Source organism: Rhinopithecus roxellana, chromosome 13, assembly GCF_007565055.1.
Source record: "Rhinopithecus roxellana isolate Shanxi Qingling chromosome 13, ASM756505v1, whole genome shotgun sequence".
Taxonomy (NCBI): Eukaryota; Metazoa; Chordata; class Mammalia; order Primates; family Cercopithecidae; genus Rhinopithecus; species Rhinopithecus roxellana.
In genome coordinates this window covers 32218108-32239724 of record NC_044561.1, presented here as the reverse complement: position 1 = coordinate 32239724, position 21617 = coordinate 32218108, and positions in this window count along the sequence as shown.

The following is a 21617-nucleotide window of genomic DNA, read 5'->3' as shown; positions in this document are numbered from 1 at the left end:
GGTTCAATTTAATAAGCATCATTATAACTAATACCAAATGGTTTAGCTACAACTGTACTTTGAAAAGGTTTGGGGATTTCTTTTTCTTTTTTTTTTTTTTTTTTTTGGCATGTCAGGGCAGATGAAATTTCAAAAGAATACATATTTCATTCCTTCTGAAGTGCCCCTTAATTATATGGGGAGGAAAATGAGATGAAGCCTATGTGTCAACATATGCTAAACACCCGTAGTCTGTACATATGTGGACACATTTCAGACATCATAGGTGGAAAATGATTTTAAATGTTTTAAAGTACTTTTTTTGAGAAGCAAGGGTAACCAAGTATTTACTGGCAAAAGAAAAAGAAAATTGACCTACTCTTCTTCATATCTAAAAATGTGTTCATTATGAACACATTTGGGTTCTCTAATATAGGGAACAAATTTCCTAGATCTGAGTAACAGTAATTTGTAGTTTAATCTGTCCATCAAAGAAATCTGTATTCCCAACTCCCCTAAAAGGTGGTGGGGAGTAAAATAAAATACAAAAGTTTTCAAAAAATTGGGTGGTATTTTTTATCATCAAAGAGCTATGAAATAACTTTTTTTCATAAAGAATATTTCACTTTGAGACTTTTATTTCTGCCCTTTCCATAACCTGTACAATATGTTTTTCCTAATGTCATTTTTCCTGGCTGAGAAGCACATTAACAAAAATAGAGATTTTTTTTTTAAGTGGAGGTGGAGAAAATAGGAGTGTTATGTCACAAGTGACTTCAAATGGAAGAAAAATACCAATTCCACATTGTATTCTGAAGAGAGAATGGAAATTTAAAAATAATGTTCAGTAACTTTCCCTGTGTGCCCATAGTCAACCAAGGATTTCTATGTCTGCTTAACCCCGCCTTGATCCAACTAAGAACTTGTTCCTTCACAGAAAATAATCTCTGTTCCAACACAAGAGGAAGCAGTGTGAATTTTTTATTTTTAGCTAGGCTGCATATCATGAATCCTTGCCATGCTGAGGAATTGTGCTACTGATTCTTTCTATTAAAGACCATTTGGGGCATTTGAATTAAGTAACCTGCTCTTCATGCTGACTAATACGGATAGATTCTTACCATTTTCCAGTACCTCATGTAAATACTTCCATCTTCTATCAAATAAAACTAGTATTTCTGGACTCTTTTAATATACTTCAAGAAGCTTTTATGTTTGGAATGTTTTAATTTTCACTTTAGTGATTTTTAGCTAAAATGTTACTCTTTTACTCGACAAGTTAATTTTGAGTGGCATGAGAAAAACTCATGTTTCAAAACCAGATGAGATTATCCCTGTGTGATGCTGCACTTTGCACTCTTTGCAGTTAGCAAATATAAATGAAATGCACAGGGATAGCGTTCATGGCATTTTTTCAGATATACCATAGGAGTGGAAAGTGGCTGCACAGGAAATGAAAATATGCAAATGGATAACAGGCATATAAAAAGGTACCCAGCATCACTGATCATTAGAGAAATGCAAGTCAAAAGTACAATGAAGTATCATCTCACCCCAGTAAAAATGGCTTTTATCCAAAAGAGGCAATAATGACTGCTGGTGAGGATGTGGACAGAAGGGAGCCCTCAAATACTGTTGATGTTCCCATGGAACTACTATGGAGAGCAGTTTGGAGCTTCTTTAAGAAACTAAAAATAGAACTACCCTACTGCTAGGTAAATGCCCCCAAAAAAGGAAATCAGTATACTGAAGATATACCTGCACTCCTATGGGTTTCGTTTGTTTGTCTGAGATGGGGTTTCACTCCCATAGCCCAGGTTGAAGTACAGTGGCGTGATCTCAGCTCACTGCAGCCTCAACCACCCCGACCCAGGTGATCTTCTCACCTCAGCATCCTGAGTAGCTGGGACTACAGTCTGGCACTACCGCACTCAGCTAATATTTTATATTTTTAGAGACGAAGTCTTACTACGTTACCTAAGTTGGTCTTGAACTCCTGGGCTCAAGCAATCTGCCTGCCTTGGCCTCCCAAAGTGCTAGGATTACAGGCCAGAGACACAACACCTAGCCTCCTATGTTTATTTCAGCACTGTTCACAATAGCCAAGATTTGGAAGCAACCTAAGTGTCCATAAACAGATGAATGGATAAAGAAAATGTGGTATGCATACCCAGTGGAGTACTATTCAGCCACAAATAAGAATGAGATCCTGTCATTTACAACAATATGGATGAAACTGGAGGTCATTATGTTCAATGAAATAAGCTAGTCATAGAAACACAAACTTCATATGTTCTCTTTCGTTTGTGGAAGTTAAAAATTAAAAGAATTGAACTCATGGAGATAGAGAGTAGAATGATGGTTACCAGAGGCTATGAAGGGTTGTGGTGGAGGGGAAAGAGAATGGTTAATGGGGACAAAAACACAGTTAGGTGGAATTAATAAGATGTAGTATTTGATAGCACAATCGGGTGACAGTAATCAAAAATAATTTATTCTACATTTTAAAATAACTAAAAGAACAAAATTGGATTGTTTGTACCAAAAAGAAAAATAATAAATGCTTGAAGTAATGAATATTTCATTTGCCCTGATGTGATTACTATGAATTGTACACCTATATCAAAATACCTTATGTACCCCATAAATATATACACCTACTATGTACTCACAAAAATTAAAAATCAAAAAATCAAAATTAATGCCTTTGATAAGCAGAGAAATTTTCAAACTGATTGATACATAACTACTGTCCAGTAAATGTTCGATATTATTATAATTTGTCACTGCATCCACTTTCAACACTTGTGATCTCAGTGTTTTCATAATCTGGTTATATCTGCATATTCATTTCTAGTTACCAAATAAAATTCCAAAACTCAGAACTAGTAAGGTCAGTCCCACAGTGCCATAAGCCACCTATCTTGTTTGCATTTTTCCCAAATAAGAATTTGAAAGTACGCACTGACAATATCAATATAAATATTATCACTGTAAGAATTAATAATGATGCATGAAATACTTTGATCCGCTGGGGGACAGAGGTTATACAAGATTTTATCAATTTCCAGTGGCGTCATGTGCTCCTCTCGCTGAGGTTGTGGGCCTTGATTTAAGTAGCTCTCCCTTCAATGGCTTCAATCACTTTTGGTTCTGAAGGTATTTATTCCCATTGCTAGTGTTACTGCAGCACCCACTATAGGAGATAGACAATAAATGATCCAGAAAATAGTTTCTCTCCTAAATAATCACTTGTAACTCCTGGTAACATTGGTCATGAAATAAACTCTCCCAATCCCACATGAGCAGGGGCTGAAAGAATTCAGGGTGGGCCAGATGGAAATTACATCCTGAACCTACAAGAAATTTAATATACTCAGCCTCTCCAGTTTCCTTTTTTTTTTTCCTTTTGGTTTACATGGGAACCTGTGTTTGTAATGGAGTTTTGTGTTAACCAGCTGCAGACAGAGTCCCCATTGCCTGTGCCTTCTCAGTGCTACAGAACTCCTTTTCCTAACATTTATTCAAGCCATGCTTTATGGTTTAATACGCCTTTTAATTGATTTTAGTCTTTCCTACCAGAGGCAATGTTTGGGTGCTTTATTTGTTGGTTGGCTGGTTGTTTTGGGTTTGGGTTTACTTGTTAGTTTTGCCCACATTTTATCCCCACTGTATCTAACGATGTCCTAGATCCTGATAGGCTTTTTAAAAATACCTGGTTGATTGACTACTTAATCAAGTTCTCATGTTCTCTAAGGGTTTCTAAGATGACATGCTTTCCAAACATTCACTTTTTCCTCTTCTTTCCTTTCCCTAATCCCTATGCCTTACAGAACAAATGGCCTTGTTGGGTTTAACATATTTCTAAAAACTAGATTAATCAACACACCTCCATTTACAGCAACCACCTCCAGCACTATGATCACCACAATCTTTGTCTTTTTGTTAGAGAAATCCTATCCCTTCTACTTTTTCTCCTGCTACATGGTTTAAATTTATCTTACGTGTTATCACTGACCTTGTGCTATGGAAGGAACTATGTGGGCAAAATCACTCTTTGGCTTTCTACATAACAATTTTTTCAGGGTTATTTTCTCTTTCCTATGGGGGAAAGTTTATGCTATCTCTAAAATATTGCAAATGGTTCTCCCAGTCTTCCTCTTACCTGGCTGTGTTTCTGGCCAAAGTTGAAAACATGGAGAAGAAGGCTCATGGTCCCTCAAGTAGCCCACCATACAGTGGAGAACACAGGTGTGGACAAAAATTACAATGTGATGGGAGAGATGCTATCATGAAGATCTGTATGAAGTGCTGTGAGATAACAAGAGAAACATCCAGATCTACCCCTCAACACACAAACACACACACACAAATTCAAGGGAGAAGTCACAGGAAAAAAAGAACTTTAAAATGACAACTGGAGTCATAAGTATGCATTTGCCGGGCATAGACATTCTACGTAGAGAAAGCAGACTGTAAGCAATAGAGGGGGCAGCCTGCTCAGCTGATGTGAGTAATTCAGTGGTGTGTGTGTGTGTGTGTGCAGGTGTTTATGAAGGAGTGTTTATGAAGGTGTTAGGAGATTAAATATTGAAAGATGAGAGTAGACAGGTTAGCATAGTTCAACTAAATATCTTTTACTCTATCCTGTGGGCAATCAGAGGCTGTTTTATATTTACTGGTGAGAAAGATTTCTGGCATAAAGCAGGGAACTGACCGGTGAAGAATGATATTAAAAGCAGAGCGAATTATACAGCACTTGAAGCAAGAGATGGTATGCATTGACTAGCTGATGCTACAACAGAGTCAGTGGAGACAAAGATATTTTGGAGGCATGTTAACAGGACTTGATGATGGTTTGAGTGGGTACTGGATGTAAGGTGAGGGGAGGCATCTTGCACAATGTCTAGGATCACAGAGAGGATGCTAGAGGAGTAAATTTGAGGAAAATATGAGTTTAGTAGTGAAACAACAGGTGAAAATATCCAGGTGGAATCAATGTTTTTATTTGAAAAGCAATGGAAGAATCTGGTTGGAGAAATAAATTTGAAACTCATCAGCAACTGATCACAGATGGAGATACGTAAGAAAATGAAATTATCCTTGCAGAGTAGCAAGAAAAAAGAATTAAGTTTAAGTGTTTTGCTCTGAACTACAATGTAAACAAGACTGCTTTACAACTGTTTTATTTACTTTTACTCTCATGAAATTTTTTACACATCTTTTGGAGGGTAAACTTCACCATATCCACAATCCTTGGTTATTTTAAAATGGAAAAAAAAGAATGAAATTCTGGTGAATCTCCTCTGTAAGGTATAGATGGAGGAAGCACAGCTACAAAGTACACCGAGAACTGGCCAGAGAAATAGAAAAGAATTCATGTAAAAATGAAAGTTGGAGCATAAAGTGGTAAACAATATAAAATGTCAGAAAGAGGGTCAGGTAAAAAGAGGAACAATTTTCTTTTTAGTTACAACATCTTGAAAGGCTTCAATGATGGTTGCTAGAAAAATTTTAACAGAGTAGTGGTGTGTGAGGCCAAAGTGCAATGATTATTAATGTCAATAGAAGAGAAGGAATAGAGACATCTAGACAGTAGTTCCACGGGGAAACTGAGTCTAGGAGGGTTTCATCTTAAAGATGAATAAAGAAAACTTTACCAAGAGCGAAGATAACATCAATCAAGAGTAAAAAGTAGAAGATACACAAAGAAAGAATAATTTTTGGACCAAGTTCTTCAAAGAGGTGAAGAGAAGTGTGAGGTAGAACACAGAACAATGGCATGAACTTGAATAGTGATGGATACACCTCTGCTAAGGCAGAGTGAACAAAGGGACATAGAAGATGAGTGTGAAGAAGAAAAACCAGAAAGTTAAAAACATTTGCTTCCAATAACCTTTATTCTCTGGTGAAAGTAAACACAGAGCTGGATGGGAGATGGAGTGGCAATGGCTTCTAATAACCACGTGAGGAATTACAGATGGGGGGATGAGAGGCTCCAAAGAGAATCGTTTTCAGTTCACAGCTAGTGACAGCAGATGATCCTAACGCAGTGTGTTAAATCTGGTCTCCAGATGTATGAACTTCAGTCTGGCATTGGCCAGAAGATGATAGCTGGCACTGTCCTGTGAAGGAGGTGTGGGCAGGAAAATTTTCACAGCAGATGCACTTGAACAGGTAAGGGATGGGAATCCCAATAGGCCGAAGAAACAACACAGAAATAGGAGGTTCTAAGGCATGTCTGGAAGCGTCTTATTTCTTCTATCTTTACTTTTGCCACAGTGATGCGATTCTCCTTATCAAGGCCCAGCTTGTTTATTGATGTCATGCTAGAGAGCAAGCCATGTAATTCTTGCTTCCAGGAAATATTTTTTTCTGGGAAAGTATGGAAGGAATCTGTGTGCTCTGTGAGCTGCCCTGGCCTGACCACACAGCTGGCTCTGTCAAAAGCCAAGAGCATTTTCAGATGTTTCCCTAAGGCAAAGATACATATTGGGTATATCCAGCAGTTTATTTATCTAATAAAATAATCACACATAGTTCTCCTACTATGGGCCATAACTCTTTGAGCACTTTGTAAATATCAATTAATTTAACCCCCAGAACAACCCTCCAAGGTGAGTACTGTCATTATCCTCATTTCACAGATCGGGAAGCTGAAGTCTAGAGAAGTTAGGTGTGGCGTCTACAGACTCCAATGGGGTAAGATACCGCGAGGGATTTGAACCTAGACAGTCCAGTTCTGGAGTCTGGATTCTTACCGACTATTCCAAGCTGTCTTTTTATAAGCAAATAGTTAAAAGTTGTAAAATTCTGTGTGGTAGGAATTTTCTAACTACTCCCATTCCTTCCTATTACACTATCACCAAACATTTCATTGGAATTGGAAACTTAATAATTTCAATTTTGTTATCTTCTTTAAAGACATAAAGGTGTAGAATAAAGGTGATCATTTTTATTTTAATGTCACAGAATGTTTTTTCCTTCACCCTGAAATATCCACGTCTTTGATTTCCGTGAGTCATAGAACATTCATGTGTTCCCTGGATGTCAGCCCTATTTTAACTCCCTTTGTTTCCAGAGCAGGTGTCTACACAGTTGGTCATGGTGACCTCTGTTTGTTCTGGGTGCCTTTTTGAATAGAGGGTAGTCTACTATTAGCCAGTATTCCACTTGGCAAAGCCAAACACATGTCAAGCCTGCTTGGAGATATATATATGTATATCTAGCAAATTTGATTTTCCTTATTCTTAGCCAGTTACATATCTGTGTATATATTAATTGTTATAAGTTTAATTTTTCCATTGTCCTATATATGTGTATTTGTGTCTGGAAATGAATATCTTCTGTTTAAAATTCAGACATTGTTTCTTTAGTTAACAGATTACTCTGTCTTCACAGAGATGTTCGTTTGATTTTCTAGAGAAAAAGTACTGGGATTTTGAATGTTTTGTATTTTGAACTCTGAGCCAAACTCTGACCACATTTTTTTTTTAATGGAAACACTTTTGATGAAAAGATAAAGCATTATGTTAACCTGTAGCCTTTGGAGTTGAAGTCTAAACAGAAGTATACAGCATGAATTGGCTAATTATTTCCCGCTTCTGAGTTAGCTGGCTTTTTACCGTTAGCTGTAAGAGTCACAGGGCTCACAAAATTCTGTCTCCCCCTAACCAATGAGTAAGAAATGATGAGTTAATATAATACAAATCAAATTATAGAATGTTGCCAAAAAAATGGCAACAGCAGTTTGATAATGGAGCAATTAAAGTTTAATTAAGAAAAACACATTTTTGATTTGGCAGATAATTGAGATAATATCTTCTACTATGATGTTGGAAAAAATATAAAAGAATAATTAAACATTTTTAAGTGAAAATGAAGAGTAGAAAATAAAATCTCTAAGCACAAAAACATTCTTAGTTTCCTCAGTGCAGTAGAAAGGCCAGCTTGCCTGAAGCAAAATGTACAAAAATAGTTCTGAATCCTAGCATTTATAGCAGATCTATGACTTAAACTTTTGATAGCATTGTTCAGGAAAAATCCATGACCCCAGAACATAGGTGAGAAACTCATTAGTAATGTTTAATGATTGATATGAGTACAGTAATTTACCTTTTGCAAAGTTATTTATTCATTTAATTAAAAATTATCTGTTGATCATTTACTATGTGCACAGCACTGTGTTAGATAATACAGCAACAAGATCTGTACTCCCACTGAATTTCCATCTACCCAGGAAGACGAAGCATGACATGTCATTTCAAATGTGATTATGTGTATTACTGAAAGGTTAAGTACAATTTGCTATGGTGGCAAATGCTACAGGGGACTTAGTCTTAGGGCACCTAGACTTTGTCTACATGCTTATAAAAGATGTTTTTTTAAATGTTAGTGTGCTTACAGCAAAAGAAACTACTATCAGAGTGAACATGCAACCTACAGAATGTGAGAAAATTTTTGCAATCTACTCATCTGACAAAGGGCTAATATCCAGAACCTACAAAGAACTCAAACAAATTTACAAGAAAAAAACCAAACAACTCCATCAAAAAGTGGGCAAAGGATATGAACAGACACTTCTCAAAAGAAGACATTTATGCAGCCAACAGATACATGAGAAAATGTTCACCATCACTGGCCATCAGAGAAATGCAAATCAAAACCACAATGAGATACCATCTCACACCAGTTAGAATGGTGATCATTAAAAAGTCAGGAAACAACAGATGCTGGAGAGGATGTGGAGAAATGGGAACACTTTTACACTGTTGGTGGGACTGTAAACTAGTTCAACCATTGTGGAAGACAGTGTGGCGATTCCTCAAGGATGTTTGATGATCCCATCAAACAACCATGAGCCGAATTTGCTAACCATCAGCCTGCAAAAATACAGAGTCTGACTTTTCACCTGACCAATCCTATCAGCACTTCGTGCCAGCCACAAAAACAAAAAAGTACAGTCAGCTGAACTCTGTGAATGGCTGAACTGATTGAAATGCCTAGATATTTTGGTCAGGAAGACACAGTCTAAGGCTTCCCCATCAACACAAATTTCCATGGAAACCAAACCCAGAGATAGAGTACCTGTACTTTATTTTAGGTCCAGTGGTGGTCATGAGGCCTTCCCTGTGTCAGTCAAGGTTCTTGGTATCCAGGCCAGTGCTTTGCTCCATGGCTGGCTATCGTTTGAGCCATCACTTTAACCAGGCTCAGACAGCACTTACTTTGAATAGACTCCAAAGAGTTTTCCATGGAGAACTTATGTCTATAGAACTGTCTGCTCGCCCAGACTTCATAAACCCTTTGTCTATCCAGACAGGAAAAAAAAATCAACATTGCACTGTTATTATTAAATTCATTGAGTATTATTTTATTCTTTTTAAAAATACAGCTGCATTCCTCTCTTACCACAATATATCTGGAACTTGAAATGTTATATCTGCTTTTTAAAACCATTTTAAGAATATCAATGACTTATATCCTAAATAGCCAAATATAAATTAACCCTTATTTTTCATAACAGTCCAGACTGTTATGAAATGTGAAAAATCATGGTTTACTGTGAAATGTTACTCTCTGATTTTTGTAAACTCAGATTTCGGCACATCAGGCCCTCCACTATTTAATGGAAGTAAAAGTGGAGGTTTAACTTCACATTGATGATATCAATCCTTATTAAAAGTGAAATCAAATTTTGTGCTTTCAACATTCACATCTTTATTTCCTTGCCTAATGTGTTAGGAGGAATTCAATTCAGTGCAGGACACGGAAACCACACTGATGGTTTTAAGCAGGGATGGATTAAAACAGGAAATTTGTTTCTGACAAAATTATTGAAAAGGCTTGAAAAACGGCTTCTAGGCTGGACCTCGTGGAGGGACTTCAAAAACAATTAAAACTGGCCGGGCGCGGTGGCTCACACCTATTATTCCAGCACTTTGGGAGGCTGAGACGGGCGGATCACGAGGTCAGGAGTTCCAGACCATCCAGGCTAACACGGTGAAACCCGTCTCTACTGAAAACACAAAAAATTAGCCGGACGTGGTGGCGGGTACCTGTAGTCCCAGCTACTCGCGAGGCTGAGGCAGGAGAATGGCGTGAACCGGGGAGGTGGAGCTTGCAGTGAGCCAAGATCATGGCACTGCACTCCAGCCTGGGCGACACAGCGAGATTCCATCTCAAAAAAAAAAAAAAAAAAAAAAAAATTAAAACTGACTCACTAAGGTGGTTGCTGGAGCTGTGATGGAAGGGAGATGTTCCACTGACATGGCTCATGGCTCCAGGATCCTTCCCACATCCAAAAAGCTAGAGAATGGATACTGAGAGCAGTGATTCTGAGACTGGAAGGCCAGATCATGATGCCAGCACCTCTGCCCCTGCTTCCTGATACCATGGAAGCTTGAGAATGGACAGTGGAGTGCTGAATTAAGGAGACTTCCTGTCTTCATGATCTCACTGGTCAGCAGCAACAGCTAAAAGCTACAAAAGGATGACTTCTCCCTCACATCCGCCTTTCAGATTTCATGGAAATCAATCTAACTGGTGGATCCTCATTTCTTCTAAACCGCAGCTGCAAGCATATCTGAGAAATATAATAATTTTTCAACCTCTTCAACTAGAGGAAAGTTGTGAGTGTATAAATAATTTTTCAATCTCTTCAACAAGAGGAAGTTGTGAGTATATAAACACCTATATAAACAACATAAAAGAGACACAAAGTAATATTCATTGTTTTATTTACACATTCAAGTCGGATATAGATAGAAGATGACAAAGTCTGATGACCAGAGGCCCCAGTTTCAACATTTTTAAAAGGACACTGAGGTCATGCCAATCCTAAATACCATGCATTCAGATTATGGTTTCAAGTTCAAATAACAGCTAATGACTCAATTCACATATATTCAGAAAGAGAGCCAAAAATCACCCCAGAATAAAACTCCCATGTCTCCACTATTTGACCTCTGTACCATTCAACTTCACTTAGATGTCTAATTTTTGCCTTGAAACTGCATAAACTCAATCTTCAAAAGTTTATTGTTCTGTAGGACAACCAGAAATTTACACTCAGTTAAGAAACATAAGATGCAGTTGTCTTTTAGCGTGTCCATTCTTCTGAATGTATATCACTCATAATAATAATAACCGATACCTCAAAGCAAATAATTTTATGATGTGGCTTAGTGGTTTTATTTATGCCTCCTCAGGAAGCCAAGAGACCACAACACAAATCTGAAAAAGAATTAGCCTCTGTTTCTGATTAAACATGTATTGCTTAAAGCTATAGCAAGTGAAAAGAAAAAAGTTTACTGCTAATTCATACAAGCAGTATCTTTTTCTGGACCCTTTATATAATGAAAGCTATGAAAATAGTGGCAAAGGATAAAAGACATTAAACACAATTTAATTTCTTCATTTTGAAATGCAGTCGGTAAATGTTTTCATTCATACTCCTTTGGATGTTCTTATCTATCCTGTGCACCAAGGAAATAAAACATATCCAGAAAGGTCAACTGATAAATGCTTATTAAGTTAAAGCATGTTTAAGCTAAAATCTTAATCCTAGAATTATTTGTTTGGTGGAAATTCAATAGGGCAAGTTTTATTAACAAAAATCATGTGGCTAATCATTAGTGTTTCATCTTTAAAACTACTTTTAAGCTAACAAGAGCATTTCTCACAGTTTGCAAGTTGATTCAGTAATGTACCTTTGACCTTCATGAGTCACTCACTTATAACCTCCTTTTCAAATCTCCTAGCTTTTAAGTCTGCAATCAGAGAACATACACAGAAGGAGTCTTAGGTGTTATGCTCACAGTGCAACTCCTTATATATTCAATTTAAAAATCTAAAAGTGCCTCTTAAACAAAGCTATTTAATTTACAAAGACTTGATAAAATGCACATAGATGTTGGTGAAGATACTTATTCATTCCAGACACATGATTTAAATAGTCAAGCTCTCATGGTATGCACACAGACAAAAGCTGGAAAAATTCAGAAAATATTTATTTTTTTTTAAAACAAGGTCTTGCTCTGTTGTCCAGGCTGGAGTGCAGTGGTGCAATTATAGTTCACTTCAGCCTTGATCTTCTGGGCTCACACGGTCCTCCCACCTCAGCCTCCCAAGTAGCTGTGACTACTTTTTTTTTTTTTTTTCCCCAGACATGAGGTCTCACTATGTTGCTCAGGCTGGTCTGAAACTCATGGGCTCATGTGATCCTCCCACATCAGCCTCCCAAAGTGCTGGGATTACAGGCATGAGCCACTGTGCCCTGCCCCAAATATTTGGATCTTTAGTTCCCAAAATACCAAGTGTCTGCATATACAAACATATCTGTATACTGGTGATTTTAGTTTTCATTTAGAAGTTTTCCATAAAAACCACAATCTTAGTTTTCTTAACTATGTGCCCTTAGTTGTGAATAATAATTTTGATAATGTTACTATCCCTTTAGGAAAATATTTAGCATAGGAACTCTGAAAAATATGTCTTGTCTGTTGCAGTTGACTATGTCTGCAAAAAGAAGAGGATTTGGAAAAGATATTTCAGGAATTCAACATAGCCAACAACTTATCATTGTATAAGTATTAACACACTAATAAGACAACTAATCTTATTTTATGTACCACAATATACTTAATGAGTAAATTTAACTAAACCTATCACAGTAAAGGGTAAATGACTACTCCACTCCTTTTACATTTGAAGGGGGCACCAGTAATGCTCACTTCAGTGCAGGGGCTCTGAGGTCTCCACACTCATTTCTCAAAGAGTAGCAGGGTACAAACTGAGTATTGAATTTGGAAGGGGAAACTGAGCACATGTTTCCCAGCCTCTTCCTGGTTCCTCAATCTAGGAAGTGTAAGGCTTGCAAGTAGCATGAAGTTTCCTATGTGCCATTTTGCTCCATGCTGTAAAGGATCTTGTCTCTATTGAGGAAACTTGTGGTTACCAGGACTGCTGGAATTGGCAGTCACACTCTCCAAAAGCAGATTTACTAGGTTAAAAAAAATGTGGTAATTTGCTCCACATCTTTTTTATCTTTTGTCTTCTCACTTGGTTCAGAACTTAGGCAGTTTAATAGAGTTCTCTTTATTGGACCCACTTGAGCCTCATATAAGATTTAATTTTAAATCATCTGAAAAAGAGTCTGAGGCACCCAAGAAGCCTCTAGTTCATTAATCTGCTTGACTTTTCAAATTTATGTGCATTAGCCAGAATCTATGTGCATAGATCTACCTATATAAAAGCCCTTCTGTAATTACAATTTCTACCTGGGCTTTTTTTTTTTTTTTTAACGAAGAAATAGAAATGGGAAACTCAACCAATCTATATTTTTTCTTATACAGCTCATCATAGAAATATATAGATATACATAAATAACTATATACATAGTCACAGAAATAACTTTTCATTTAAAATACTATTGAAATCAGAACACATATTTAATATATACTAAAAGGTCACAGGCTTAATATAGTTTTTTGTTGCTCTCTAATGAAAGGTGCATGAGAGACTTATTTACAAGGTTTCTTAATTTCAGCATTGGTTGCTTACTCTGCCCAAAATTCACAAGTAATTGATGAAGGCCTATTTTGTTAATTATGTGAAGATCTGTTTTAATTGTGCATTCTGGCATTTTTATACAAAACAAATTGAAATCGTGATTTAGGAATTTTCCAGTAAAGTTGATCAATGTAGGCCACCAAGCTTATTAATTCAGGCAAGGAAAGAGATGCTGGTTATCAGAATTGATCAAATGAGTGATGGTCAACAAATTCCTACTGTTTTGTGTACTATGGACACATAGTCTAGGAATTTGCCCTAACTTCTCTTCTTCTCCATGAAATACATGAGAAATTGCCTGTCTCCAAGACCAAAACTAAAAGCTACTTAAATTGATTACAGATGCTTATGTATCTCAAGATTAATGCACTGTGGATACAGAACTATCAACCCAGACTTCACAACCAAATCAACTGAAGCTCATATGGCACACACCTGTGGAATTCTGGACAATCTATGTGCTTTCAATTCCACATCATCCTCAAAGTCAAAGGATTCCCCCATGTAAATAGCTTGTCTCCTTTGCAAAGTTAAAAAAATACATTTTGCTTCATCTTTGCAATTAAAAACAAAATAAATATACATCTGGATAAGCAAACAGAAATCTGAAAAGTTCAATGACTGCATGACCTTTAGAATAAAGCGCAGTTTCACTGGATTTTATATGAATGTCTGGACTACACAATCTTTTTTACCTAAATAATATTATTCAAAGGACATTTTACTATTAATAACATCTCGAACCATTAGACAGCAGTTTCAAATGTCACTCTTCATGTGTTTTCTCAATATTCATCTACTTATCTACTCACACATTTATTCAAAAAATGGTACTATTCAGTGATTAATGACACAAAATTCCTAACCTCAGCGTTTATTCTCTTTGAGGGAAGCAGACCAGCAAAACAACAGTCACTATGAAGTGGAAAAAGCGGTACAAAACAAATGTGTGTACGAGACATTAGAGAAGCAGAGAAAAGGGTACTTAACTCATTGGGTGGGGGTTCCTGGGGAGGGGAAATAACATCTGACCTTGATTTTGAAGGATAAGTAGAATAGTAAGAGTCCATTAGGTATGTGGGGAGGAGAGTCGTCATGGCATACAACGACAGCATCATGACCAAAACATAGTGTTAAGAAGTAAAGTGTATTTGAGGAACTGAAAATAGTTCAATACATTTGAACTGAAAATAGTTCAATACATTTAAAAAAGGGTGGCAAGCAGAAAATCCCTGGAAAGGCAGACAGGAAGTGCCACTTCACTTGTGATGCCTACAAGTTTGGATTTTAGTCAGAAGGGAATTTGAAGCCAGAGTAAATTGAAATAATTGACACATTTGGACAATGGACTAAAAGTATAGGTTGAAATAGGGCATGGGGTGTGAGATAATTGGTGGCCTCATCTATGGAAACATGGGCAGGTGAAAGATTCCTTTAACTATATTGCAATACAGAGAAAGGAGCAGGTTTTGTAGGGGGCTGATGAGTTAATTTTGTGTGTGTGTGTGTGCATGTGCGGGGGAATGAAGTCTCGCTCTGTCACCCAGGCTGGAGTTCAGTGGTACGATCTCGGCTCACTGCAACCTCCACCTCCTGGGTTCAAGCAATTCTCTGCTTCAGCCTCCCGAGTAGCTGGGATTAGAGGCGCCCGCCACCACACCCAGCTAATTTTTGGATTTTTAGTAGAGATGGGGTTTCACCATCTTGGCCAGCCTAGTCTTGAACTCCTGACCTCGTGATCCACCCACCATGGCCTCTCAAAGTGCTGGGATATTACAGGCATGAGCCACTGTGCCTGGCTGAGTTAAATTTTTTATGTGTTGCTTTAAAGATGTTAGAGGGCCGTCCATGTAGAGATGTCCTCTAAGAACATGTTTATAGCAGTGTAGATCTCAAAAGTGAGTTTGAGGCAGAAAATCAGCCCCACTCATAGACCTAAAAAAAGAGTCACTTTCTGAAAGCTAATTTAAGAGTGTCACAAAATGACATCTGATGCAAAGCGTTTCTCCAAGTGGTCTACATTTTATAATATTTCATTGGAGGTCATTCCTTCAAAGGCTTCAGAAAAGTGGTAAAATTCTATTAATCTATTTAGGACATTAACTTGTCTGGGTAGATAACACATTAGCTACCCTAATTAGCTTATCATCTTTCACCACTTTAAACCATCTAAATTCTCAGGAAATTGGATACAGGTAGATATATTTTTATTACCAGAAAGGAAGGGTAAAAGCAGAAGCATTTTGTAAGACCTTTCTTAACAAGCAAGTGTGTATTGCAAGGGGGCTCTGGGAAATGAGGCCTGCTGGAGGGGAGGGAGGAGACACAGGATCACAGGAACGACGATGGCAAGTACCAAAGAAAAATATCCTTGATTTCTAAAATTAGAAAATAGCATCAGTGACTGAAAAGGACCATGTACAAAGTCTGTGGGGTTTTCTCACTGATTATTATAACCAATTGCAGCTTCCATTACCATTTTCCAAATCTGCTATCTCTTGGGTTCATAGTTTGCCAAAGCTTTGGCCCCCAAAGGAACATTCTGTCTCCTATTCTATACTAACTTCCCTAGCCAACAGTTCTCCCTCAAGCAATGCATTTTTTTTCTGCATTGCATGCACAAAATTTACAAGATGCCCATGTTTCCATAGATGAGGCCACCAATTATCTCACACCCCATGCCCTATTTCAACCTATACTTTTAGTCCATTGTCCAAATGTGTCAATTATTTCAATTTACTCTGGCTTCAAATTCCCTTCTGACTAAAATCCAAACTTGTAGGCATCACAAGTAAAGTGGCACTTCCTGTAAAATATATTTACAGAGCATATATCCCACATATTAAAAACCACAATGCTTATAGTAAAAGCAAGAGAGAGAAATAATGCATAAAACACTGAAAGGAAAAAAAAATTGTCCCCAGAAATAACTTGTCAAAAATGTAACCCCAGAGTCCTAAGTGGGGCTGGAAAGCAGAAAATGTTCATCTCAAACACCTTTATCTCTTTTTCACCCTCCTTAGGAACGTCCAGAATGTCTGAGGTCCTTATGAATTCCTAACTTCTTGTTCAAAATGACTCACAGAAAAAAAATTGTCCAATAAACTCATCCATGCTAAGTAATAAATTTGTCATGCATTTTTACATTAATACATCATGAATGTTATTTTCTGACACATACATTACAACACCAAAACATTATATACAATAAGGAAATCCCAATCATTTAAATAATGGAGAAGAAGTGACCAGGTGTCCCTTTAAATCATGTATGTGCCCACGCAAGCTGGCTCCCTTCAGTGTACTTATTGTTCATGGTGAGAAGCAACAGCTTCCTATCATCTGGACCAAGTGCAGGGAGACTGCAAGAAAAGTTGACATAACAGAGAGTGGCAATAAATCATCATTCAGAGTCTGAAGGTGACAGTGTCTTTGCTGCACTTGCAATCCCTCTCATGATACTGGAGAGGACAGAGGGAGAGTTAAAAACAGTGGACATGTTCATCTCCAAGCAGCCTGACTGTGATGTTTCTAGGGAGAAGCAGTTCTTAAAACATCTTCTTTTGAAATTCTCTGAAATAGTAGTGCCTCATAGTGTCAATAATGGAGTAACGGATTAGGAGGATAAATGGATATAACAGAATGAGACAAAGACATGCTTTCAGGAAACCTACATCTCAGAGGTGAAGAAGATGGCAAGCAAGATGCTCAAATAACAAGATAATTAAGGATGATAAAATAGGGGAAGCTCTTCATGGGAAGAGATGTGAGGAGACACGAATCTAAAAATGAGACAGCGATGTCAAACACAGTGAAACATAGAAGTGCTCAGGCACATAAATGCGACACGTAAGGACCTTAGCTGGTCTCTGGGCCTCCCCAACCAAGACTAAATACCTACAGCCTTCATTCCCTGACGTAAGCTGCACATTGGGACAAAAAAATATATATATGCCATTTGTAGAAATCATTAACAACAGCCAAACTGTTTTGGCTGTTTATACTAACAAGATTTGTCAATAGCTTGTGGATAGTTTTATATATGATGCAATTTGATATGGTTTGGCTGTGTCCCCACCCAAATCTCACATTGAACTATAATAATCCCTATGTGTCAAGGGCGGGGCCAGGTGGAGATAATTGAATCATGGGCGTGGTTTCTCCCATACTGTTCTTGTGGTACTGAATAAGTCTCATGGTATCTGATGGTTTTATAAGAGGGTGTTCCCCTGCACAAGCTGTCTTGCCTGCTGCCATGTAAGACGTGACTTTGTTCTCATTCACCTTCCACCATGATTGAGAGGCCTAGCCAACCATGTGGAACTGTGAGCCAGTTAAACTTCATTTCTTTATAAATTACCCAGTCTCAGATATGTCATTATTAGCAGTGTAAGAACAGAGTAATACACAATTTAACTAATGTATAGGTGACATTTTTCCTGGATCAACCTATACAGACTTTGGATGAGAGGAAGAAGGATGACAATGGCCTCTTCTCTTTAGAGTTGAGGAAGTGACTATAACAAAAGCTAAACATCAATTTGCCAAGGAAAAATTCAAAGTTAGCAAGGATATTCCAGAGAACAGTACCAGCCGGTTCTGCTGACACCAAATGTAGCGGGGAAATAAAGAGAGACTAATTTGTATCTATGAAATAGGGAAAGCAAACTACCTCGGGGATGAGTATTTTCTTATTCCCAGTAAATGACCCTTTTGTGGGAAATCACAACAGTCAGCAGAGAAGCAGGAGAAACAGAAGTCTTCATTTCCCTCAAAAACACTTTCCTTGACATAAAAGGAGCTCCGTTTGTTCTCTTACTGCAGTCACAGCAGGACGAAACCATATCATAATTCTTAATTCCAGGAAATTTAGGACAAATTATGAACAAGCTATTCTTTTAAAACAGCTGCTACTTTTAGTGTCTTTATAATTATTTAACTTCCTGGAAAGAATAACATATACAACTCTTCATCTTCCAAACTCCAATGTTTGGGCTTTTAAAAAATGTTTAAGTAAATGTTAGAGTTGTTTTAATAAAAACATGCCAAATTTACCTTCTTCTACCCACAGTGTTTACAGGTTCTTCTGTATCACTGTATTACCTAAAAAAAATGGCCCTGACAGAAAGAAAAAGTGAAAGTGGGGCCTTTGAAAATTATCTATTACAATAACTTTATATTTTGGTAATCATATATATATGTGTGTGTGTGTACATATATATATATATATTTTTTTTTTTTTTTTTTTTGAGACAGAGTCTTGCTCTGTTGCCCAGCCTGGATTGCTGTGGCATGATCTTGACTCACCACAACCTCTGCCTCCCTGGTTCAAGTGATTCTCCTGCCTCAGCCTCCCCAGTAGCTGGGACTACAGGCGTGTGCACCATGCCCAGCTAACTTTTGTATTTTTAGTAGAGACAGGGTTTCACCATCTTGGCCAGCCTGGTCTTGAACTCCTAACCTCGTGATCCACCCACCTCGGCCTCCCAAAGTGCTGGGATTGCAGGCGTGAGTCACCCCACCCGGCCCAATAATCACATTTTAAATAGTGATACTGAAGTTCATCCTACTGGATTATGTTATTTCAACTCTACCCTTTCTTAGAACAGAGTACCTACATATATTCATGGACTCTTAGAGAATCTATACCACCTGGACATTGTGCAAGTGAGAGAACTGAATTCAGCCCAAGAATCTTCAACAACTCACCCATGATACCATAGGGAGAAAGTGAAAATGGCTGATGAGGGAAATATTTTTAGGTGAATATTTTTGTTCAGAGAAGCAGAATAAAATTTCTCACCTGTACAGACTCAGATTTACATCCTGAAGAAAAGCAGAACCTTTTAACTGTGTCCAGCCTTTCAGCTTGCAGCCAGGGATAGATGGAAGGCATTGCACTGACTCCCAACAAGAAGAGAATCAAGGGGAAAAATCCAGTTCTGCCCCAGGCAGGCAGAGTGACGGTCCAGAGCGCGTAGGCAAAGTTTTTTTCTGTAAAAAGCCAAACAGAAAATATTTTTAGTTTCTAGGGACAAGAAACAAATTATACTATATACTTTTAAAACAAGTGAGAAAAGAAATTATCAGAATGTTTTCGTTGATGAAATTTAAAATACAGTGATAACTGAGTACTTTTTTGTAATATAGGTCTACTAATGAGAAAAGCTGAATTCTTTATAGGGTGTATAATATGTCACCTAACGAGATTCAAAGGTAAAAACTGTCTCTGGTGTGTGAGGCGAGAAAACAGACAGTAAGCTGTATTCAACCCATAGGACATAGGGTACCCACCCTGGCTTTCAGTGTGGCTCTATGTGGTATCACCCAAATGTCCTCCTATCCAGTAAAGAAAAACCGGGGCCAAATTTCTTAAGATAGGTGGAGTAAGATGTAATATTTCTCAATGAGAAAACCTCTTATTATTTTAAAGCCTGTAGCAAAAACAGCAGTTGTACCACTGAAAGAGGCCACAGCGCAGCAAATTGAAAACGGTGCTAATGAGAACAGCAGGAAGACCTTGAGAATCATGACAAGAATGGTGTTGACCATCAAGGGGCTCTAGAAGAATTAGGCATTAGTCCAGCCTTTATGTAAATATCTGTATTTGCTTTATGTAACTATCCATAAAGCAAAGACGTCCAAAATTGTTCTCAGGCTATGTAATTGTGCTTAGATTATCTTACTCCAAGGCAGTGTGCCCTCGTGGAGGAAGGTCACATATTCACATTTGTATAATCTTTTTGTTACTTCTTAAAGTCTTTAACACTGAGATTCTTTTGCTTGCCCCAAAGCTTAGTCACTCCATTCTAATTCATCACAGGTGATCAGTTTTCTAAGAAAGACAGAATGCGATACAAGTGAAGAATTTTCAAGCTTTTGGAGATAAAGGGAGAATGACAGTGTGTAGTTTGATGCAAAAAGGAACACAGAGAAGGAATATTCTCTTACCAGATACACACTTGCTGAATGGATGTTCTAGAACTCTCAGGTCATGCTACTAATAGACATGTTACTGATGAGGTTCAAGAAGTTTCAAGAGCCCTATGGAGATCTAAAATTGTAGGCCCTAGAAAAGTGGCTAAATTAAAATACAAGAGGAGTCTACAGATAAATTTTGCTTCTAGAAGGAATTGTGTCCATGGCTGCAGCTTGTCAGCCCAACGTAGCTTACACTGTCCCCATGAGTAGTGTTAGCTTTGAGGACCTTTGTGATCACTGAGTAATTGCAGAACCTTGTGTTCACTCAGGACAGTGATTGCTGGATTTAGAATGTGTACAGCTTCCAATGACTAACTCTGCACATCACTTTCTCTGACTCCATTGTCATAATCCCAGTAGGCCCTTCTCCCATGAGAGACTAGGGAAGCTTTATCAAGAATGAAGACTATGAGATATTAGCCTACTTGTAAGCTAACGTATTAGCTCCCCACAGCTTCAAGGGGATAGGCAGAAGACACTGGACTCCCAGACCAAAGAGAAAAACTTTATTACTCAAGGCACAATGAGCATCCTTATCTTCATTTTCCCAGGTGGACACAGCACACACACTGGGTTTGCATCATAGATGAACAGCCTTTTGCTGGCAAAACCCCAGTTTCTAATAAAGAGCTGCAGAGAATAAACCCAACATCTGCCCCAAATGAAGACACTGTATTTATTAGACTGGAGAGTAGACAAATGCCTTCTGCATCAGAGAGAGAAATCATCTCTATCTTCAGAAGCTATTTGCTCTACCAACATCCTTGAAAAGATAGAGTGATCATCATTGGTGCCTTTATTTGCAAGGCATACATGGAGAATTATCTCCCAATATGCCAGGACTTGCTTAAATTCATTCATGTCACATTCCCTATTGAGCTTCCAGATAGTAAATAAATCACATCAACCTAATTCTTCTCTTTCCCTTCCCTGTCTAGTACACTAACATTTATTGATTAGTTAGGCAGTGAGCAACTACTGAATGCCATTCTAAGACATTGCTTTATTCTTATGCAGCTCAAAGTCATCAGGAAAAATAGTCATTAGGAAAAAAAAGTGAGTCATGATTTCTAACCACTGCAATA